Source organism: Sus scrofa, chromosome 1 (assembly GCF_054392235.1).
Source record: "Sus scrofa isolate SSC_HxYL_T2T_F1_AM1 chromosome 1, Sscrofa_HxYL_maternal_Yorkshire_Landrace_v2.0, whole genome shotgun sequence".
Classification (NCBI taxonomy): domain Eukaryota; kingdom Metazoa; phylum Chordata; class Mammalia; order Artiodactyla; family Suidae; genus Sus; species Sus scrofa.
Genome location: NC_139383.1, coordinates 151,496,647 through 151,518,082, shown reverse-complemented (window position 1 = coordinate 151,518,082; position 21,436 = coordinate 151,496,647). Strand labels below are relative to the sequence as shown.

The window sequence follows — 21,436 nt, the reverse complement described above, 5'->3', positions numbered from 1 at the left end:
GGGGCACCTTGTTGCCGTGTTGGGGGGCGGGGAGCCGGCCTTGGGGATCCATCTTTCGGGCCCTGGGACGTGGGAGAAGAATGCCGGGGCCTCTCTCTGTGCCCCTGGCACGCCTCTGTGCAGGCCGGGCCTGCACCCCCCCCCGCGCCCGTCCCCCAGGCAGGGTCCGTGTGGCTGCAGACACCCAGAGAGAGGGGAGGCTGGGGAGGCTGGGGAGCCGTGGCAGCCCGATGCAGTGCGGGTCTCCAGGTGGAGGGGCCCTGGTCCCCTGGCGCCAGCGTGGCCCTTCCTCCTTGTGGAAACCCTTGTGGTGTGTGTGCTCTCTCGCCCTGACCCAGGAGAGCAGCATGGCGGACCCCTGATCTTGTGGCGTGCCACCGAGCGAGGCCGAGGAGCTCCCGCAGACCAGTGGGCGTGGCGTCCCTGTCGCGGCTCTGTGGAGACCTGGCGATGGTGAGCGGCCCCTGTCCTCAGTGGTGGAGAACTCGCCCTTGGGGCGCTCGTCTGTCCGGAGCCCCGGGCCACCCCCGCTTCTCGCGGGCTTTGGCCCCGGCAGGCCAGCTCCGGGGGCGTGAGGGGGAGCGTCCCGTCCTGCCCAGTGGCTCGTCTGTCTGGGCACGCCCCCAAACGCTGCCGTGATGGAGCGGGTTGGATGTCCAGGTGCGGAGGCCGTGAATTTGCCTTGTGGCGGCGGAGCCCGTGCTCGGATCGATGATGACTCCCTCTAAAGCATTCCTTGGAAATCTGAACAAAATGAGTGAGAACTCACTACCGTCTCCTCATCGAAACTGAGGTCCGGCACGTGGCGGCCACCGGGGGCTCGGGGGTAGATGGGCCCTTGGCCTTGGGGCCTCTGGGTGTCAGCAGCCACTCGGGTGAGGTCTGGGGAAGGCGGCCGCCTGCCGGGCCCAGGAAGCATGGGGCCCGTGGCCCGGCGCTGGCCTCGGGGGAGAGGCCGCGTGCCCGAGCGTGCTGGAGATCCCGGGCGGCCTCCCGCCGGCCTTGGGGGGTTTCGCAAGCCGTCGCGGGGGCCGAAATTTGGGCCCGGCACGCGAGGCAAGTGTGCGGCCCTAGGGCCCCAGGGGGCGTCCTGGCCCAGGCCCGGCGCCCTTCTCAGGATGCTGTGGGGAGACGGGATCCCGGCAGGGTAGTGTTCTCTTTCTGCTCTGGGGACCCCTGAGGGCCACCTGCTGCAGGGGGTCTGTGGTAGCGGGGGCCCTTGGATCAGGGCCGTCCCCCATGGGAGGGGGGGAGCCTGGGAACCCCTGAGGGCGCTCCCCTGGGACGTCCAGGGATGTTGGGGCGGAGGCTGGGGCTGGGTGGCGAGAAGGGGGCAGCTGAAGTGGTGAGCGACAGGCGGGCAGAGGGAGCCTGCCGGGGACGTGGGTGGACAGGCCCACGTCTGGATGGGCGAGGGGCTCTGTAGGAGGTGCCCTGGCCTCAAGTGGGATGGCGTCAGCGGCTGTGGGAGGCCCGGGTAGGGAAGGACCGCGCGGGCAGGGGCGGGGACGGTCTTGCATGTGGCCTCTCCTCTGGGAGGCGTGGCTCCCCGTGGGGGTCTGGGGAAGGCAGCCGCCAGGTCCCTGGGCCGCGGCGCTGACCGCACCTTGGGGGGGGTCCTTTGGGAGGCCATGGCTCGGAGTCCTTCCCGGTGCACGGTCTCCCTCTCCCTGGAGGGTCCGATGCCGAGCCCTTGGACGCCCTGGAGGGGGTGGTCTGCCCGGCAGAGCGAGCCACCCGCGCCGCGTGGAGCGCTTCGCCCAGGTCGCCGCGCGGGGGCCTGGGCAGAGCGGGGAGGCCGGCGGCCAGGGACGTCTCTCAGCTGGCAGTGCCTGGGAGGCTGCTCGGGGCGGGTGTCCGGGTCCTGCGGCGGGCGGCTTGATGGCGAGCGGAGACGGGAGGCCTGGGCTTGGGCAGCGGTGGCGGTGTCCTGGCCCCGACGGTGACGGAGGGCTTTGATGAGGCCCGGCGGCTGCGTGCTTGCCAGGAAGGCCCGGGGCTTGAGGCCCTGGAAGGCCTGGCCCGTTCAGGAGTCCCGGCTGTTTGGGGGAATGTCCCACGCCCTGTGGGGATTTGAGCCGTGTCTCCCGGCCGACTTGGGTGTCCCGGTTGGTGTGTGGTCGGGCCTGGGACGGGCGTGGTGCGGGCGGGAACCGCCGGGTAGCGACCACGTCTCGTCAGGGGGTTCGTGCCTGCTGCTGGGCACGGGAACGGCTCCGGGGGGGTCTTACGGGCGCTGAGGGGATTCCGCATCATGGAGAGGTCAAGGGGAGTTGGTGGCCGTCACCCTTCGTCAGGGCAGGGTAGCATCAGTGCTCCCGTGCTGGAGTTCCTGGAGAGCCGGCTGGCACGGACAGACTCTTGTGAGGGCAAGTGGCTGATCGTGCGTCGGATGGGTCCAGCAAAGGAGAGAAAGCTTCGGTGCGCGCGCGCTCGCCAGGGAAAGGGTGACAGCGGGTGGGACCGAGAGGGAGAGAGAGAGAGGGAGAGAACAAAGGAAGAGAGAGGGTTTCCGCAGGGGCGGTGAGTCCTGGCGGAAGTCCTGAGGCAGAGGAGGTGCCAGGGGTTTGGGTTTCCCGGTCGTGTCGGGGGTGTGGCGCAGGTTGCCCCAGTGGGCCTGAATGTGCCTCCGTGGGGCACCTTGTTGCCGTGTTGGGGGGCGGGGAGCCGGCCTTGGGGATCCATCTTTCGGGCCCTGGGACGTGGGAGAAGAATGCCGGGGCCTCTCTCTGTGCCCCTGGCACGCCTCTGTGCAGGCCGGGCCTGCACCACCCCCCGCGCCCGTCCCCCAGGCAGGGTCCGTGTGGCTGCAGACACCCAGAGAGAGGGGAGGCTGGGGAGGCTGGGGAGCCGTGGCAGCCCGATGCAGTGCGGGTCTCCAGGTGGAGGGGCCCTGGTCCCCTGGCGCCAGCGTGGCCCTTCCTCCTTGTGGAAACCCTTGTGGTGTGTGTGCTCTCTCGCCCTGACCCAGGAGAGCAGCATGGCGGACCCCTGATCTTGTGGCGTGCCACCGCGCGAGGCCGAGGAGCTCCCGCAGACCAGTGGGCGTGGCGTCCTTGTCGCGGCTCTGTGGAGACCTGGCGATGGTGAGCGGCCCCTGTCCTCAGTGGTGGAGAACTCGCCCTTGGGGCGCTCGTCGGTCCGGAGCCCCGGGCCACCCCCGCTTCTCGCGGGCTTTGGCCCCGGCAGGCCAGCTCCGGGGGCGTGAGGGGGAGCGTCCCGTCCTGCCCAGTGGCTCGTCTGTCTGGGCACGCCCCCAAACGCTGCCGTGATGGAGCGGGTGGGATGTCCAGGTGCGGAGGCCGTGAATTTGCCTTGCGGCGGCGGAGCCCGTGCTCGGATCGATGATGACTCCCTCTAAAGCATTCCTTGGAAATCTGAACAAAATGAGTGAGAACTCACTACCGTCTCCTCATCGAAACTGAGGTCCGGCACGTGGCGGCCACCGGGGGCTCGGGGGTAGATGGGCCCTTGGCCTTGGGGCCTCTGTGTGTCAGCAGCCACTCGGGTGAGGTCTGGGGAAGGCGGCCGCCTGCCGGGCCCAGGAAGCATGGGGCCCGTCGCCCGGCGCTGGCCTCGGGGGAGAGGCCGCGTGCCCGAGCGTGCTGGAGATCCCGGGCGGCCTCCCGCCGGCCTTGGGGGGTTTCGCAAGCCGTCGCGGGGGCCGAAATTTGGGCCCGGCCCGCGAGGCAAGTGTGCGGCCCTAGGGCCCCAGGGGGCGTCCTGGCCCAGGCCGGGCGCCCTTCTCAGGATGCTGTGGGGAGACGGGATCCCGGCAGGGTAGTGTTCTCTTTCTGCTCTGGGGACCCCTGAGGGCCACCTGCTGCAGGGGGTCTGTGGTAGCGGGGGCCCTTGGATCAGGGCCGTCCCCCATGGGAGGGGGGGAGCCTGGGAACCCCTGAGGGCGCTCCCCTGGGACGTCCAGGGATGTTGGGGCGGAGGCTGGGGCTGGGTGGCGAGAAGGGGGCAGCTGAAGTGGTGAGCGACAGGCGGGCAGAGGGAGCCTGCCGGGGACGTGGGTGGACAGGCCCACGTCTGGATGGGCGAGGGGCTCTGGAGGAGGTGCCCTGGCCTCAAGTGGGATGGCGTCAGCGGCTGTGGGAGGCCCGGGTAGGGAAGGACCGCGCGGGCAGGGGCGGGGACGGTCTTGCATGTGGCCTCTCCTCTGGGAGGCGTGGCTCCCCGTGGGGGTCTGGGGAAGGCAGCCGCCAGGTCCCTGGGCCGCGGCGCTGACCGCACCTTGGGGGGGGTCCTTTGGGAGGCCATGGCTCGGAGTCCTTCCCGGTGCATGGTCTCCCTCTCCCTGGAGGGTCCGATGCCGAGCCCTTGGACGCCCTGGAGGGGGTGGTCTGCCCGGCAGAGCGAGCCACCCGCGCCGCGTGGAGCGCTTCGCCCAGGTCGCCGCGCGGGGGCCTGGGCAGAGCGGGGAGGCCGGCGGCCAGGGACGTCTCTCAGCTGGCAGTGCCTGGGAGGCTGCTCGGGTCGGGTGTCCGGGTCCTGCGGCGGGCGGCTTGATGGCGAGCGGAGACGGGAGGCCTGGGCTTGGGCAGCGGTGGCGGTGTCCTGGCCCCGACGGTGACGGAGGGCTTTGATGAGGCCCGGCGGCCGCGTGCTTGCCAGGAAGGCCCGGGGCTTGAGGCCCTGGAAGGCCTGGCCCGTTCAGGAGTCCCGGCTGTTTGGGGGAATGTCCCACGCCCTGTGGGGATTTGAGCCGTGTCTCCCGGCCGACTTGGGTGTCCCGGTTGGTGTGTGGTCGGGCCTGGGACGGGCGTGGTGCGGGCGGGAACCGCCGGGTAGCGACCACGTCTCGTCAGGGGGTTCGTGCCTGCTGCTGGGCACGGGAACGGCTCCGGGGGGGTCTTACGGGCGCTGAGGGGATTCCGCATCATGGAGAGGTCAAGGGGAGTTGGTGGCCGTCACCCTTCGTCAGGGCAGGGTAGCATCAGTGCTCCCGTGCTGGGGTTCCTGGAGAGCCGGCTGGCACGGACAGACTCTTGTGAGGGCAAGTGGCTGATCGTGCGTCGGATGGGTCCAGCAAAGGAGAGAAAGCTTCGGTGCGCGCGCGCTCGCCAGGGAAAGGGTGACAGCGGGTGGGACCGAGAGGGAGAGAGAGAGAGGGAGAGAACAAAGGAAGAGAGAGGGTTTCCGCAGGGGCGGTGAGTCCTGGCGGAAGTCCTGAGGCAGAGGAGGTGCCAGGGGTTTGGGTTTCCCGGTCGTGTCGGGGGTGTGGCGCAGGTTGCCCCAGTGGGCCTGAATGTGCCTCCGTGGGGCACCTTGTTGCCGTGTTGGGGGGCGGGGAGCCGGCCTTGGGGATCCATCTTTCGGGCCCTGGGACGTGGGAGAAGAATGCCGGGGCCTCTCTCTGTGCCCCTGGCACGCCTCTGTGCAGGCCGGGCCTGCACCACCCCCCGCGCCCTTCCCCCAGGCAGGGTCCGTGTGGCTGCAGACACCCAGAGAGAGGGGAGGCTGGGGAGGCTGGGGAGCCGTGGCAGCCCGATGCAGTGCGGGTCTCCAGGTGGAGGGGCCCTGGTCCCCTGGCGCCAGCGTGGCCCTTCCTCCTTGTGGAAACCCTTGTGGTGTGTGTGCTCTCTCGCCCTGACCCAGGAGAGCAGCATGGCGGACCCCTGATCTTGTGGCGTGCCACCGCGCGAGGCCGAGGAGCTCCCGCAGACCAGTGGGCGTGGCGTCCTTGTCGCGGCTCTGTGGAGACCTGGCGATGGTGAGCGGCCCCTGTCCTCAGTGGTGGAGAACTCGCCCTTGGGGCGCTCGTCTGTCCGGAGCCCCGGGCCAGCCCCGCTTCTCGCGGGCTTTGGCCCCGGCAGGCCAGCTCCGGGGGCGTGAGGGGGAGCGTGCCGTCCTGCCCAGTGGCTCGTCTGTCTGGGCACGACCCCAAACGCTGCCGTGATGGAGCGGGTGGGATCTCCAGGTGCGGAGGCCGTGAATTTGCCTTGCGGCGGCGGAGCCCGTGCTCGGATCGATGATGACTCCCTCTAAAGCATTCCTTGGAAATCTGAACAAAATGAGTGAGAACTCACTACCGTCTCCTCATCGAAACTGAGGTCCGGCACGTGGCGGCCACCGGGGGCTCGGGGGTAGATGGGCCCTTGGCCTTGGGGCCTCTGTGTGTCAGCAGCCACTCGGGTGAGGTCTGGGGAAGGCGGCCGCCTGCCGGGCCCAGGAAGCATGGGGCCCGTCGCCCGGCGCTGGCCTCGGGGGAGAGGCCGCGTGCCCGAGCGTGCTGGAGATCCCGGGCGGCCTCCCGCCGGCCTTGGGGGGTTTCGCAAGCTGTCGCGGGGGCCGAAATTTGGACCCGGCCCGCGAGGCAAGTGTGCGGCCCTAGGGCCCCAGGGGGCGTCCTGGCCCAGGCCCGGCGCCCTTCTCAGGATGCTGTGGGGAGACGGGATCCCGGCAGGGTAGTGTTCTCTTTCTGCTCTGGGGACCCCTGAGGGCCACCTGCTGCAGGGGGTCTGTGGTAGCGGGGGCCCTTGGATCAGGGCCGTCCCCCATGGGAGGGGGGGAGCCTGGGAACCCCTGAGGGCGCTCCCCTGGGACGTCCAGGGATGTTGGGGCGGAGGCTGGGGCTGGGTGGCGAGAAGGGGGCAGCTGAAGTGGTGAGCGACAGGCGGGCAGAGGGAGCCTGCCGGGGACGTGGGTGGACAGGCCCACGTCTGGATGGGCGAGGGGCTCTGGAGGAGGTGCCCTGGCCTCAAGTGGGATGGCGTCAGCGGCTGTGGGAGGCCCCGGTAGGGAAGGACCGCGCGGGCAGGGGCGGGGACGGTCTTGCATGTGGCCTCTCCTCTGGGAGGCGTGGCTCCCCGTGGGGGTCTGGGGAAGGCAGCCGCCAGGTCCCTGGGCCGCGGCGCTGACCGCACCTTGGGGGGGGTCCTTTGGGAGGCCACGGGTCGGAGTCCTTCCCGGTGCACGGTCTCCCTCTCCCTGGAGGGTCCGATGCCGAGCCCTTGGACGCCCTGGAGGGGGTGGTCTGCACGGCAGAGCGAGCCACCCGCGCCGCGTGGAGCGCTTCGCCCAGGTCGCCGCGCGGGGGCCTGGGCAGAGCGGGGAGGTCGGCGGCCAGGGACGTCTCTCAGCTGGCAGTGCCTGGGAGGCTGCTCGGGGCGGGTGTCCGGGTCCTGCGGCGGGCGGCTGGATGGCGAGCGGAGACGGGAGGCCTGGGCTTGGGCAGCGGTGGCGGTGTCCTGGCCCCGACGGTGACGGAGGGCTTTGATGAGGCCCGGCGGCCGCGTGCTTGCCAGGAAGGCCCGGGGCTTGAGGCCCTGGAAGGCCTGGCCCGTTCAGGAGTCCCGGCTGTTTGGGGGAATGTCCCACGCCCTGTGGGAATTTGAGCCGTGTCTCCCGGCCGACTTGGGTGTCCCGGTTGGTGTGTGGTCGGGCCTGGGACGGGCGTGGTGCGGGCGGGAACCGCCGGGTAGTGACCACGTCTCGTCAGGGGGTTCGTGCCTGCTGCTGGGCACGGGAACGGCTCCGGGGGGGTCTTACGGGCGCTGAGGGGATTCCGCATCATGGAGAGGTCAAGGGGAGTTGGTGGCCGTCACCCTTCGTCAGGGCAGGGTAGCATCAGTGCTCCCGTGCTGGGGTTCCTGGAGAGCCGGCTGGCACGGACAGACTCTTGTGAGGGCAAGTGGCTGATCGTGCGTCGGATGGGTCCAGCAAAGGAGAGAAAGCTTCGGTGCGCGCGCGCTCGCCAGGGAAAGGGTGACAGCGGGTGGGACCGAGAGGGAGAGAGAGAGAGGGAGAGAACAAAGGAAGAGAGAGGGTTTCCGCAGGGGCGGTGAGTCCTGGCGGAAGTCCTGAGGCAGAGGAGGTGCCAGGGGTTTGGGTTTCCCGGTCGTGTCGGGGGTGTGGCGCAGGTTGCCCCAGTGGGCCTGAATGTGCCTCCGTGGGGCACCTTGTTGCCGTGTTGGGGGGCGGGGAGCCGGCCTTGGGGATCCATCTTTCGGGCCCTGGGACGTGGGAGAAGAATGCCGGGGCCTCTCTCTGTGCCCCTGGCACGCCTCTGTGCAGGCCGGGCCTGCACCACCCCCCGCCCGTCCCCCAGGCAGGGTCCGTGTGGCTGCAGACACCCAGAGAGAGGGGAGGCTGGGGAGGCTGGGGAGCCGTGGCAGCCCGATGCAGTGCGGGTCTCCAGGTGGAGGGGCCCTGGTCCCCTGGCGCCAGCGTGGCCCTTCCTCCTTGTGGAAACCCTTGTGGTGTGTGTGCTCTCTCGCCCTGACCCAGGAGAGCAGCATGGCGGACCCCTGATCTTGTGGCGTGCCACCGCGCGAGGCCGAGGAGCTCCCGCAGACCAGTGGGCGTGGCGTCCTTGTCGCGGCTCTGTGGAGACCTGGCGATGGTGAGCGGCCCCTGTCCTCAGTGGTGGAGAACTCGCCCTTGGGGCGCTCGTCGGTCCGGAGCCCCGGGCCACCCCCGCTTCTCGCGGGCTTTGGCCCCGGCAGGCCAGCTCCGGGGGCGTGAGGGGGAGCGTCCCGTCCTGCCCAGTGGCTCGTCTGTCTGGGCACGCCCCCAAACGCTGCCGTGATGGAGCAGGTGGGATCTCCAGGTGCGGAGGCCGTGAATTTGCCTTGCGGCGGCGGAGCCCGTGCTCGGATCGATGATGACTCCCTCTAAAGCATTCCTTGGAAATCTGAACAAAATGAGTGAGAACTCACTACCGTCTCCTCATCGAAACTGAGGTCCGGCACGTGGCGGCCACCGGGGGCTCGGGGGTAGATGGGCCCTTGGCCTTGGGGCCTCTGTGTGTCAGCAGCCACTCGGGTGAGGTCTGGGGAAGGCGGCCGCCTGCCGGGCCCAGGAAGCTTGGGGCCCGTCGCCCGGCGCTGGCCTCGGGGGAGAGGCCGCGTGCCCAAGCGTGCTGGAGATCCCGGGCGGCCTCCCGCCGGCCTTGGGGGGTTTCGCAAGCCGTCGCGGGGGCCGAAATTTGGGCCCGGCCCGCGAGGCAAGTGTGCGGCCCTAGGGCCCCAGGGGGCGTCCTGGCCCAGGCCGGGCGCCCTTCTCAGGATGCTGTGGGGAGACGGGATCCCGGCAGGGTAGTGTTCTCTTTCTGCTCTGGGGACCCCTGAGGGCCACCTGCTGCAGGGGGTCTGTGGTAGCGGGGGCCCTTGGATCAGGGCCGTCCCCCATGGGAGGGGGGGAGCCTGGGAACCCCTGAGGGCGCTCCCCTGGGACGTCCAGGGATGTTGGGGCGGAGGCTGGGGCTGGGTGGCGAGAAGGGGGCAGCTGAAGTGGTGAGCGACAGGCGGGCAGAGGGAGCCTGCCGGGGACGTGGGTGGACAGGCCCACGTCTGGATGGGCGAGGGGCTCTGGAGGAGGTGCCCTGGCCTCAAGTGGGATGGCATCAGCGGCTGTGGGAGGCCCCGGTAGGGAAGGACCGCGCGGGCAGGGGGGGGACGGTCTTGCATGTGGCCTCTCCTCTGGGAGGCGTGGCTCCCCGTGGGGGTCTGGGGAAGGCAGCCGCCAGGTCCCTGGGCCGCGGCGCTGACCGCACCTTGGGGGGGGTCCTTTGGGAGGCCACGGGTCGGAGTCCTTCCCGGTGCACGGTCTCCCTCTCCCTGGAGGGTCCGATGCCGAGCCCTTGGACGCCCTGGAGGGGGTGGTCTGCCCGGCAGAGCGAGCCACCCGCGCCGCGTGGAGCGCTTCGCCCAGGTCGCGGCGCGGGGGCCTGGGCAGAGCGGGGAGGTCGGCGGCCAGGGACGTCTCTCAGCTGGCAGTGCCTGGGAGGCTGCTCGGGGCGGGTGTCCGGGTCCTGCGGCGGGCGGCTGGATGGCGAGCGGAGACGGGAGGCCTGGGCTTGGGCAGCGGTGGCGGTGTCCTGGCCCCGACGGTGACGGAGGGCTTTGATGAGGCCCGGCGGCCGCGTGCTTGCCAGGAAGGCCCGGGGCTTGAGGCCCTGGAAGGCCTGGCCCGTTCAGGAGTCCCGGCTGTTTGGGGGAATGTCCCACGCCCTGTGGGGATTTGAGCCGTGTCTCCCGGCCGACTTGGGTGTCCCGGTTGGTGTGTGGTCGGGCCTGGGAGGGGCGTGGTGCGGGCGGGAACCGCCGGATAGCCACCACGTCTCGTCAGGGGGTTCGTGCCTGCTGCTGGGCACGGGAACGGCTCCGGGGGGGTCTTACGGGCGCTGAGGGGATTCCGCATCATGGAGAGGTCAAGGGGAGTTGGTGGCCGTCACCCTTCGTCAGGGCAGGGTAGCATCAGTGCTCCCGTGCTGGGGTTCCTGGAGAGCCGGCTGGCACGGACAGACTCTTGTGAGGGCAAGTGGCTGATCGTGCGTCGGATGGGTCCAGCAAAGGAGAGAAAGCTTCGGTGCGCGCGCGCTCGCCAGGGAAAGGGTGACAGCGGGTGGGACCGAGAGGGAGAGAGAGAGAGGGAGAGAACAAAGGAAGAGAGAGGGTTTCCGCAGGGGCGGTGAGTCCTGGCGGAAGTCCTGAGGCAGAGGAGGTGCCAGGGGTTTGGGTTTCCCGGTCGTGTCGGGGGTGTGGCGCAGGTTGCCCCAGTGGGCCTGAATGTGCCTCCGTGGGGCACCTTGTTGCCGTGTTGGGGGGCGGGGAGCCGGCCTTGGGGATGCATCTTTCGGGCCCTGGGACGTGGGAGAAGAATGCCGGGGCCTCTCTCTGTGCCCCTGGCACGCCTCTGTGCAGGCCGGGCCTGCACCACCCCCCGCCCGTCCCCCAGGCAGGGTCCGTGTGGCTGCAGACACCCAGAAAGAGGGGAGGCTGGGGAGGCTGGGGAGCCGTGGCAGCCCGATGCAGTGCGGGTCTCCAGGTGGAGGGGCCCTGGTCCCCTGGCGCCAGCGTGGCCCTTCCTCCTTGTGGAAACCCTTGTGGTGTGTGTGCTCTCTCGCCCTGACCCAGGAGAGCAGCATGGCGGACCCCTGATCTTGTGGCGTGCCACCGCGCGAGGCCGAGGAGCTCCCGCAGACCAGTGGGCGTGGCGTCCTTGTCGCGGCTCTGTGGAGACCTGGCGATGGTGAGCGGCCCCTGTCCTCAGTGGTGGAGAACTCGCCCATGGGGCGCTCGTCGGTCCGGAGCCCCGGGCCACCCCCGCTTCTCGCGGGCTTTGGCCCCGGCAGGCCAGCTCCGGGGGCGTGAGGGGGAGCGTCCCGTCCTGCCCAGTGGCTCGTCTGTCTGGGCACGCCCCCAAACGCTGCCGTGATGGAGCGGGTGGGATGTCCAGGTGCGGAGGCCGTGAATTTGCCTTGCGGCGGCGGAGCCCGTGCTCGGATCGATGATGACTCCCTCTAAAGCATTCCTTGGAAATCTGAACAAAATGAGTGAGAACTCACTACCGTCTCCTCATCGAAACTGAGGTCCGGCACGTGGCGGCCACCGGGGGCTCGGGGGTAGATGGGCCCTTGGCCTTGGGGCCTCTGTGTGTCAGCAGCCACTCGGGTGAGGTCTGGGGAAGGCGGCCGCCTGCCGGGCCCAGGAAGCATGGGGCCAGTCGCCCGGCGCTGGCCTCGGGGGAGAGGCCGCGTGCCCGAGCGTGCTGGAGATCCCGGGCGGCCTCCCGCCGGCCTTGGGGGGTTTCGCAAGCCGTCGCGGGGTCCGAAATTTGGGCCCGGCACGCGAGGCAAGTGTGCGGCCCTAGGGCCCCAGGGGGCGTCCTGGCCCAGGCCGGGCGCCCTTCTCAGGATGCTGTGGGGAGACGGGATCCCGGCAGGGTAGTGTTGTCTTTCTGCTCTGGGGACCCCTGAGGGCCACCTGCTGCAGGGGGTCTGTGGTAGCGGGGGCCCTTGGATCAGGGCCGTCCCCCATGGGAGGGGGGGAGCCTGGGAACCCCTGAGGGCGCTCCCCTGGGACGTCCAGGGATGTGGGGGCGGAGGCTGGGGCTGGGTGGCGAGAAGGGGGCAGCTGAAGTGGTGAGCGACAGGCGGGCAGAGGGAGCCTGCCGGGGACGTGGGTGGACAGGCCCAGGTCTGGATGGGCGAGGGGCTCTGGAGGAGGTGCCCTGGCCTCAAGTGAGATGGCGTCAGCGGCTGTGGGAGGCCCGGGTCGGGAAGGACCGCGCGGGCAGGGGCGGGGACGGTCTTGCATGTGGCCTCTCCTCTGGGAGGCGTGGCTCCCCGTGGGGGTCTGGGGAAGGCAGCCGCCAGGTCCCTGGGCCGCGGCGCTGACCGCACCTTGGGGGGGTCCTTTGGGAGGCCACGGGTCGGAGTCCTTCCCGGTGCACGGTCTCCCTCTCCCTGGAGGGTGCGATGCCGAGCCCTTGGACGCCCTGGAGGGGGTGGTCTGCCCGGCAGAGCGAGCCACCCGCGCCGCGTGGAGCGCTTCGCCCAGGTCGCCGCGCGGGGGCCTGGGCAGAGCGGGGAGGTCGGCGGCCAGGGACGTCTCTCAGCTGGCAGTGCCTGGGAGGCTGCTCGGGGCGGGTGTCCGGGTCCTGCGGCGGGCGGCTTGATGGCGAGCGGAGACGGGAGGCCTGGGCTTGGGCAGCGGTGGCGGTGTCCTGGCCCCGACGGTGACGGAGGGCTTTGATGAGGCCCGGCGGCCGCGTGCTTGCCAGGAAGGCCCGGGGCTTGAGGCCCTGGAAGGCCTGGCCCGTTCAGGAGTCCCGGCTGTTTGGGGGAATGTCCCACGCCCTGTGGGGATTTGAGCCGTGTCTCCCGGCCGACTTGGGTGTCCCGGTTGGTGTGTGGTCGGGCCTGGGAGGGGCTTGGTGCAGGCGGGAACCGCCGGGTAGCGACCACGTCTCGTCAGGGGGTTCGTGCCTGCTGCTGGGCACGGGAACGGCTCCGGGGGGGTCTTACGGGCGCTGAGGGGATTCCGCATCATGGAGAGGTCAAGGGGAGTTGGTGGCCGTCACCCTTCGTCAGGGCAGGGTAGCATCAGTGCGCCCGTGCTGGGGTTCCTGGAGAGCCGGCTGGCACGGACAGACTCTTGTGAGGGCAAGTGGCTGATCGTGCGTCGGATGGGTCCAGCAAAGGAGAGAAAGCTTCGGTGCGCGCGCGCTCGCCAGGGAAAGGGTGACAGCGGGTGGGACCGAGAGGGAGAGAGAGAGAGGGAGAGAACAAAGGAAGAGAGAGGGTTTCCGCAGGGGCGGTGAGTCCTGGCGGAAGTCCTGAGGCAGAGGAGGTGCCAGGGGTTTGGGTTTCCCGGTCGTGTCGGGGGTGTGGCGCAGGTTGCCCCAGTGGGCCTGAATGTGCCTCCGTGGGGCACCTTGTTGCCGTGTTGGGGGGCGGGGAGCCGGCCTTGGGGATGCATCTTTCGGGCCCTGGGACGTGGGAGAAGAATGCCGGGGCCTCTCTCTGTGCCCCTGGCACGCCTCTGTGCAGGCCGGGCCTGCACCACCCCCCGCGCCCGGCCCCCAGGCAGGGTCCGTGTGGCTGCAGACACCCAGAGAGAGGGGAGGCTGGGGAGGCTGGGGAGCCGTGGCAGCCCGATGCAGTGCGGGTCTCCAGGTGGAGGGGCCCTGGTCCCCTGGCGCCAGCGTGGCCCTTCCTCCTTGTGGAAACCCTTGTGGTGTGTGTGCTCTCTCGCCCTGACCCAGGAGAGCAGCATGGCGGACCCCTGATCTTGTGGCGTGCCACCGCGCGAGGCCGAGGAGCTCCCGCAGACCAGTGGGCGTGGCGTCCTTGTCGCGGCTCTGTGGAGACCTGGCGATGGTGAGCGGCCCCTGTCCTCAGTGGTGGAGAACTCGCCCTTGGGGCGCTCGTCTGTCCGGAGCCCCGGGCCACCCCCGCTTCTCGCGGGCTTTGGCCCTGGCATGCCAGCGTCCCGTCCTGCCCAGTGGCTCGTCTGTCTGGGCACGCCCCCAAACGCTGCCGTGATGGAGCGGGTTGGATGTCCAGGTGCGGAGGCCGTGAATTTGCCTTGCGGCGGCGGAGCCCGTGCTCGGATCGATGATGACTCCCTCTAAAGCATTCCTTGGAAATCTGAACAAAATGAGTGAGAACTCACTACCGTCTCCTCATCGAAACTGAGGTCCGGCACGTGGCGGCCACCGGGGGCTCGGGGGTAGATGGGCCCTTGGCCTTGGGGCCTCTGTGTGTCAGCAGCCACTCGGGTGAGGTCTGGGGAAGGCGGCCGCCTGCCGGGCCCAGGAAGCATGGGGCCCGTCGCCCGGCGCTGGCCTCGGGGGAGAGGCCGCGTGCCCGAGCGTGCTGGAGATCCCGGGCGGCCTCCCGCCGGCCTTGGGGGGTTTCGCAAGCCGTCGCGGGGGCCGAAAATTGGGCCCGGCACGCGAGGCAAGTGTGCGGCCCTAGGGCCCCAGGGGGCGTCCTGGCCCAGGCCGGGCGCCCTTCTCAGGATGCTGTGGGGAGACGGGATCCCGGCAGGGTAGTGTTGTCTTTCTGCTCTGGGGAACCCCTGAGGGCCACCTGCTGCAGGGGGTCTGTGGTAGCGGGGGCCCTTGGATCAGGGCCGTCCCCCATGGGAGGGGGGGAGCCTGGGAACCCCTGAGGGCGCTCCCCTGGGACGTCCAGGGATGTGGGGGCGGAGGCTGGGGCTGGGTGGCGAGAAGGGGGCAGCTGAAGTGGTGAGCGACAGGCGGGCAGAGGGAGCCTGCCAGGGACGTGGGTGGACAGGCCCAGGTCTGGATGGGCGAGGGGCTCTGGAGGAGGTGCCCTGGCCTCAAGTGGGATGGCGTCAGCGGCTGTGGGAGGCCCGGGTCGGGAAGGACCGCGCGGGCAGGGGCGGGGACGGTCTTGCATGTGGCCTCTCCTCTGGGAGGCGTGGCTCCCCGTGGGGGTCTGGGGAAGGCAGCCGCCAGGTCCCTGGGCCGCGGCGCTGACCGCACCTTGGGGGGGTCCTTTGGGAGGCCACGGGTCGGAGTCCTTCCCGGTGCACGGTCTCCCTCTCCCTGGAGGGTCCGATGCCGAGCCCTTGGACGCCCTGGAGGGGGTGGTCTGCCCGGCAGAGCGAGCCACCCGCGCCGCGTGGAGCGCTTCGCCCAGGTCGCCGCGCGGGGGCCTGGGCAGAGCGGGGAGGTCGGCGGCCAGGGACGTCTCTCAGCTGGCAGTGCCTGGGAGGCTGCTCGGGGCGGGTGTCCGGGTCCTGCGGCGGGCGGCTTGATGGCGAGCGGAGACGGGAGGCCTGGGCTTGGGCAGCGGTGGCGGTGTCCTGGCCCCGACGGTGACGGAGGGCTTTGATGAGGCCCGGCGGCCGCGTGCTTGCCAGGAAGGCCCGGGGCTTGAGGCCCTGGAAGGCCTGGCCCGTTCAGGAGTCCCGGCTGTTTGGGGGAATGTCCCACGCCCTGTGGGGATTTGAGCCGTGTCTCCCGGCCGACTTGGGTGTCCCGGTTGGTGTGTGGTCGGGCCTGGGAGGGGCTTGGTGCGGGCGGGAACCGCCGGGTAGCGACCACGTCTCGTCAGGGGGTTCGTGCCTGCTGCTGGGCACGGGAACGGCTCCGGGGGGGTCTTACGGGCGCTGAGGGGATTCCGCATCATGGAGAGGTCAAGGGGAGTTGGTGGCCGTCACCCTTCGTCAGGGCAGGGTAGCATCAGTGCGCCCGTGCTGGGGTTCCTGGAGAGCCGGCTGGCACGGACAGACTCTTGTGAGGGCAAGTGGCTGATCGTGCGTCGGATGGGTCCAGCAAAGGAGAGAAAGCTTCGGTGCGCGCGCGCTCGCCAGGGAAAGGGTGACAGCGGGTGGGACCGAGAGGGAGAGAGAGAGAGGGAGAGAACAAAGGAAGAGAGAGGGTTTCCGCAGGGGCGGTGAGTCCTGGCGGAAGTCCTGAGGCAGAGGAGGTGCCAGGGGTTTGGGTTTCCCGGTCGTGTCGGGGGTGTGGCGCAGGTTGCCCCAGTGGGCCTGAATGTGCCTCCGTGGGGCACCTTGTTGCCGTGTTGGGGGGCGGGGAGCCGGCCTTGGGGATCCATCTTTCGGGCCCTGGGACGTGGGAGAAGAATGCCGGGGCCTCTCTCTGTGCCCCTGGCACGCCTCTGTGCAGGCCGGGCCTGCACCACCCCCCGCCCGTCCCCCAGGCAGGGTCCGTGTGGCTGCAGACACCCAGAGAGAGGGGAGGCTGGGGAGGCTGGGGAGCCGTGGCAGCCCGATGCAGTGCGGGTCTCCAGGTGGAGGGGCCCTGGTCCCCTGGCGCCAGCGTGGCCCTTCCTCCTTGTGGAAACCCTTGTGGTGTGTGTGCTCTCTCGCCCTGACCCAGGAGAGCAGCATGGCGGACCCCTGATCTTGTGGCGTGCCACCGCGCGAGGCCGAGGAGCTCCCGCAGACCAGTGGGCGTGGCGTCCTTGTCGCGGCTCTGTGGAGACCTGGCGATGGTGAGCGGCCCCTGTCCTCAGTGGTGGAGAACTCGCCCTTGGGGCGCTCGTCGGTCCGGAGCCCCGGGCCACCCCCGCTTCTCGCGGGCTTTGGCCCCGGCAGGCCAGCTCCGGGGGCGTGAGGGGGAGCGTCCCGTCCTGCCCAGTGGCTCGTCTGTCTGGGCACGCCCCCAAACGCTGCCGTGATGGAGCAGGTGGGATCTCCAGGTGCGGAGGCCGTGAATTTGCCTTGCGGCGGCGGAGCCCGTGCTCGGATCGATGATGACTCCCTCTAAAGCATTCCTTGGAAATCTGAACAAAATGAGTGAGAACTCACTACCGTCTCCTCATCGAAACTGAGGTCCGGCACGTGGCGGCCACCGGGGGCTCGGGGGTAGATGGGCCCTTGGCCTTGGGGCCTCTGTGTGTCAGCAGCCACTCGGGTGAGGTCTGGGGAAGGCGGCCGCCTGCCGGGCCCAGGAAGCTTGGGGCCCGTCGCCCGGCGCTGGCCTCGGGGGAGAGGCCGCGTGCCCAAGCGTGCTGGAGATCCCGGGCGGCCTCCCGCCGGCCTTGGGGGGTTTCGCAAGCCGTCGCGGGGGCCGAAATTTGGGCCCGGCCCGCGAGGCAAGTGTGCGGCCCTAGGGCCCCAGGGGGCGTCCTGGCCCAGGCCGGGCGCCCTTCTCAGGATGCTGTGGGGAGACGGGATCCCGGCAGGGTAGTGTTCTCTTTCTGCTCTGGGGACCCCTGAGGGCCACCTGCTGCAGGGGGTCTGTGGTAGCGGGGGCCCTTGGATCAGGGCCGTCCCCCATGGGAGGGGGGGAGCCTGGGAACCCCTGAGGGCGCTCCCCTGGGACGTCCAGGGATGTTGGGGCGGAGGCTGGGGCTGGGTGGCGAGAAGGGGGCAGCTGAAGTGGTGAGCGACAGGCGGGCAGAGGGAGCCTGCCGGGGACGTGGGTGGACAGGCCCACGTCTGGATGGGCGAGGGGCTCTGGAGGAGGTGCCCTGGCCTCAAGTGGGATGGCATCAGCGGCTGTGGGAGGCCCCGGTAGGGAAGGACCGCGCGGGCAGGGGGGGGACGGTCTTGCATGTGGCCTCTCCTCTGGGAGGCGTGGCTCCCCGTGGGGGTCTGGGGAAGGCAGCCGCCAGGTCCCTGGGCCGCGGCGCTGACCGCACCTTGGGGGGGGTCCTTTGGGAGGCCACGGGTCGGAGTCCTTCCCGGTGCACGGTCTCCCTCTCCCTGGAGGGTCCGATGCCGAGCCCTTGGACGCCCTGGAGGGGGTGGTCTGCCCGGCAGAGCGAGCCACCCGCGCCGCGTGGAGCGCTTCGCCCAGGTCGCGGCGCGGGGGCCTGGGCAGAGCGGGGAGGTCGGCGGCCAGGGACGTCTCTCAGCTGGCAGTGCCTGGGAGGCTGCTCGGGGCGGGTGTCCGGGTCCTGCGGCGGGCGGCTGGATGGCGAGCGGAGACGGGAGGCCTGGGCTTGGGCAGCGGTGGCGGTGTCCTGGCCCCGACGGTGACGGAGGGCTTTGATGAGGCCCGGCGGCCGCGTGCTTGCCAGGAAGGCCCGGGGCTTGAGGCCCTGGAAGGCCTGGCCCGTTCAGGAGTCCCGGCTGTTTGGGGGAATGTCCCACGCCCTGTGGGGATTTGAGCCGTGTCTCCCGGCCGACTTGGGTGTCCCGGTTGGTGTGTGGTCGGGCCTGGGAGGGGCGTGGTGCGGGCGGGAACCGCCGGATAGCCACCACGTCTCGTCAGGGGGTTCGTGCCTGCTGCTGGGCACGGGAACGGCTCCGGGGGGGTCTTACGGGCGCTGAGGGGATTCCGCATCATGGAGAGGTCAAGGGGAGTTGGTGGCCGTCACCCTTCGTCAGGGCAGGGTAGCATCAGTGCTCCCGTGCTGGGGTTCCTGGAGAGCCGGCTGGCACGGACAGACTCTTGTGAGGGCAAGTGGCTGATCGTGCGTCGGATGGGTCCAGCAAAGGAGAGAAAGCTTCGGTGCGCGCGCGCTCGCCAGGGAAAGGGTGACAGCGGGTGGGACCGAGAGGGAGAGAGAGAGAGGGAGAGAACAAAGGAAGAGAGAGGGTTTCCGCAGGGGCGGTGAGTCCTGGCGGAAGTCCTGAGGCAGAGGAGGTGCCAGGGGTTTGGGTTTCCCGGTCGTGTCGGGGGTGTGGCGCAGGTTGCCCCAGTGGGCCTGAATGTGCCTCCGTGGGGCACCTTGTTGCCGTGTTGGGGGGCGGGGAGCCGGCCTTGGGGATCCATCTTTCGGGCCCTGGGACGTGGGAGAAGAATGCCGGGGCCTCTCTCTGTGCCCCTGGCACGCCTCTGTGCAGGCCGGGCCTGCACCACCCCCCGCCCGTCCCCCAGGCAGGGTCCGTGTGGCTGCAGACACCCAGAAAGAGGGGAGGCTGGGGAGGCTGGGGAGCCGTGGCAGCCCGATGCAGTGCGGGTCTCCAGGTGGAGGGGCCCTGGTCCCCTGGCGCCAGCGTGGCCCTTCCTCCTTGTGGAAACCCTTGTGGTGTGTGTGCTCTCTCGCCCTGACCCAGGAGAGCAGCATGGCGGACCCCTGATCTTGTGGCGTGCCACCGCGCGAGGCCGAGGAGCTCCCGCAGACCAGTGGGCGTGGCGTCCTTGTCGCGGCTCTGTGGAGACCTGGCGATGGTGAGCGGCCCCTGTCCTCAGTGGTGGAGAACTCGCCCATGGGGCGCTCGTCGGTCCGGAGCCCCGGGCCACCCCCGCTTCTCGCGGGCTTTGGCCCCGGCAGGCCAGCTCCGGGGGCGTGAGGGGGAGCGTCCCGTCCTGCCCAGTGGCTCGTCTGTCTGGGCACGCCCCCAAACGCTGCCGTGATGGAGCGGGTGGGATGTCCAGGTGCGGAGGCCGTGAATTTGCCTTGCGGCGGCGGAGCCCGTGCTCGGATCGATGATGACTCCCTCTAAAGCATTCCTTGGAAATCTGAACAAAATGAGTGAGAACTCACTACCGTCTCCTCATCGAAACTGAGGTCCGGCACGTGGCGGCCACCGGGGGCTCGGGGGTAGATGGGCCCTTGGCCTTGGGGCCTCTGTGTGTCAGCAGCCACTCGGGTGAGGTCTGGGGAAGGCGGCCGCCTGCCGGGCCCAGGAAGCATGGGGCCAGTCGCCCGGCGCTGGCCTCGGGGGAGAGGCCGCGTGCCCGAGCGTGCTGGAGATCCCGGGCGGCCTCCCGCCGGCCTTGGGGGGTTTCGCAAGCCGTCGCGGGGTCCGAAATTTGGGCCCGGCACGCGAGGCAAGTGTGCGGCCCTAGGGCCCCAGGGGGCGTCCTGGCCCAGGCCGGGCGCCCTTCTCAGGATGCTGTGGGGAGACGGGATCCCGGCAGGGTAGTGTTGTCTTTCTGCTCTGGGGACCCCTGAGGGCCACCTGCTGCAGGGGGTCTGTGGTAGCGGGGGCCCTTGGATCAGGGCCGTCCCCCATGGGAGGGGGGGAGCCTGGGAACCCCTGAGGGCGCTCCCCTGGGACGTCCAGGGATGTGGGGGCGGAGGCTGGGGCTGGGTGGCGAGAAGGGGGCAGCTGAAGTGGTGAGCGACAGGCGGGCAGAGGGAGCCTGCCGGGGACGTGGGTGGACAGGCCCAGGTCTGGATGGGCGAGGGGCTCTGGAGGAGGTGCCCTGGCCTCAAGTGAGATGGCGTCAGCGGCTGTGGGAGGCCCGGGTCGGGAAGGACCGCGCGGGCAGGGGCGGGGACGGTCTTGCATGTGGCCTCTCCTCTGGGAGGCGTGGCTCCCCGTGGGGGTCTGGGGAAGGCAGCCGCCAGGTCCCTGGGCCGCGGCGCTGACCGCACCTTGGGGGGGTCCTTTGGGAGGCCACGGGTCGGAGTCCTTCCCGGTGCACGGTCTCCCTCTCCCTGGAGGGTGCGATGCCGAGCCCTTGGACGCCCTGGAGGGGGTGGTCTGCCCGGCAGAGCGAGCCACCCGCGCCGCGTGGAGCGCTTCGCCCAGGTCGCCGCGCGGGGGCCTGGGCAGAGCGGGGAGGTCGGCGGCCAGGGACGTCTCTCAGCTGGCAGTGCCTGGGAGGCTGCTCGGGGCGGGTGTCCGGGTCCTGCGGCGGGCGGCTTGATGGCGAGCGGAGACGGGAGGCCTGGGCTTGGGCAGCGGTGGCGGTGTCCTGGCCCCGACGGTGACGGAGGGCTTTGATGAGGCCCGGCGGCCGCGTGCTTGCCAGGAAGGCCCGGGGCTTGAGGCCCTGGAAGGCCTGGCCCGTTCAGGAGTCCCGGCTGTTTGGGGGAATGTCCCACGCCCTGTGGGGATTTGAGCCGTGTCTCCCGGCCGACTTGGGTGTCCCGGTTGGTGTGTGGTCGGGCCTGGGAGGGGCTTGGTGCAGGCGGGAACCGCCGGGTAGCGACCACGTCTCGTCAGGGGGTTCGTGCCTGCTGCTGGGCACGGGAACGGCTCCGGGGGGGTCTTACGGGCGCTGAGGGGATTCCGCATCATGGAGAGGTCAAGGGGAGTTGGTGGCCGTCACCCTTCGTCAGGGCAGGGTAGCATCAGTGCGCCCGTGCTGGGGTTCCTGGAGAGCCGGCTGGCACGGACAGACTCTTGTGAGGGCAAGTGGCTGATCGTGCGTCGGATGGGTCCAGCAAAGGAGAGAAAGCTTCGGTGCGCGCGCGCTCGCCAGGGAAAGGGTGACAGCGGGTGGGACCGAGAGGGAGAGAGAGAGAGGGAGAGAACAAAGGAAGAGAGAGGGTTTCCGCAGGGGCGGTGAGTCCTGGCGGAAGTCCTGAGGCAGAGGAGGTGCCAGGGGTTTGGGTTTCCCGGTCGTGTCGGGGGTGTGGCGCAGGTTGCCCCAGTGGGCCTGAATGTGCCTCCGTGGGGCACCTTGTTGCCGTGTTGGGGGGCGGGGAGCCGGCCTTGGGGATGCATCTTTCGGGCCCTGGGACGTGGGAGAAGAATGCCGGGGCCTCTCTCTGTGCCCCTGGCACGCCTCTGTGCAGGCCGGGCCTGCACCACCCCCCGCGCCCGGCCCCCAGGCAGGGTCCGTGTGGCTGCAGACACCCAGAGAGAGGGGAGGCTGGGGAGGCTGGGGAGCCGTGGCAGCCCGATGCAGTGCGGGTCTCCAGGTGGAGGGGCCCTGGTCCCCTGGCGCCAGCGTGGCCCTTCCTCCTTGTGGAAACCCTTGTGGTGTGTGTGCTCTCTCGCCCTGACCCAGGAGAGCAGCATGGCGGACCCCTGATCTTGTGGCGTGCCACCGCGCGAGGCCGAGGAGCTCCCGCAGA

The 21,436-nt window shown here is 70.5% G+C and overlaps 8 non-coding genes across 8 annotated transcripts; all 8 read left to right on the top strand.

The window, feature by feature from the left end:
- Positions 1 to 705: 705 nt before the first annotated feature.
- On the top strand, positions 706 to 797 carry LOC146406485 (small nucleolar RNA SNORD116). The gene has a single exon (XR_014833005.1). It is a non-coding gene; the product is annotated as a small nucleolar RNA SNORD116 (small nucleolar RNA).
- A 2,541-nt stretch (positions 798 to 3,338) lies between these two features.
- LOC146406484 (small nucleolar RNA SNORD116) lies at positions 3,339 to 3,430 on the top strand. Its single transcript, XR_014832997.1, has one exon. It is a non-coding gene; the product is annotated as a small nucleolar RNA SNORD116 (small nucleolar RNA).
- Positions 3,431 to 5,971: 2,541 nt separating this feature from the next.
- LOC146406483 (small nucleolar RNA SNORD116) lies at positions 5,972 to 6,063 on the top strand. The gene has a single exon (XR_014832989.1). It is a non-coding gene; the product is annotated as a small nucleolar RNA SNORD116 (small nucleolar RNA).
- Positions 6,064 to 8,602: 2,539 nt separating this feature from the next.
- Positions 8,603 to 8,694, top strand: LOC146406482 (small nucleolar RNA SNORD116). Its single transcript, XR_014832982.1, has one exon. It is a non-coding gene; the product is annotated as a small nucleolar RNA SNORD116 (small nucleolar RNA).
- Positions 8,695 to 11,232: 2,538 nt separating this feature from the next.
- Positions 11,233 to 11,324, top strand: LOC146406481 (small nucleolar RNA SNORD116). Its single transcript, XR_014832960.1, has one exon. It is a non-coding gene; the product is annotated as a small nucleolar RNA SNORD116 (small nucleolar RNA).
- A 2,519-nt stretch (positions 11,325 to 13,843) lies between these two features.
- Positions 13,844 to 13,935, top strand: LOC146406480 (small nucleolar RNA SNORD116). The gene has a single exon (XR_014832949.1). It is a non-coding gene; the product is annotated as a small nucleolar RNA SNORD116 (small nucleolar RNA).
- Positions 13,936 to 16,474: 2,539 nt separating this feature from the next.
- LOC146406479 (small nucleolar RNA SNORD116) lies at positions 16,475 to 16,566 on the top strand. The gene has a single exon (XR_014832941.1). It is a non-coding gene; the product is annotated as a small nucleolar RNA SNORD116 (small nucleolar RNA).
- A 2,538-nt stretch (positions 16,567 to 19,104) lies between these two features.
- LOC146406478 (small nucleolar RNA SNORD116) lies at positions 19,105 to 19,196 on the top strand. Its single transcript, XR_014832940.1, has one exon. It is a non-coding gene; the product is annotated as a small nucleolar RNA SNORD116 (small nucleolar RNA).
- Positions 19,197 to 21,436: the final 2,240 nt, after the last annotated feature.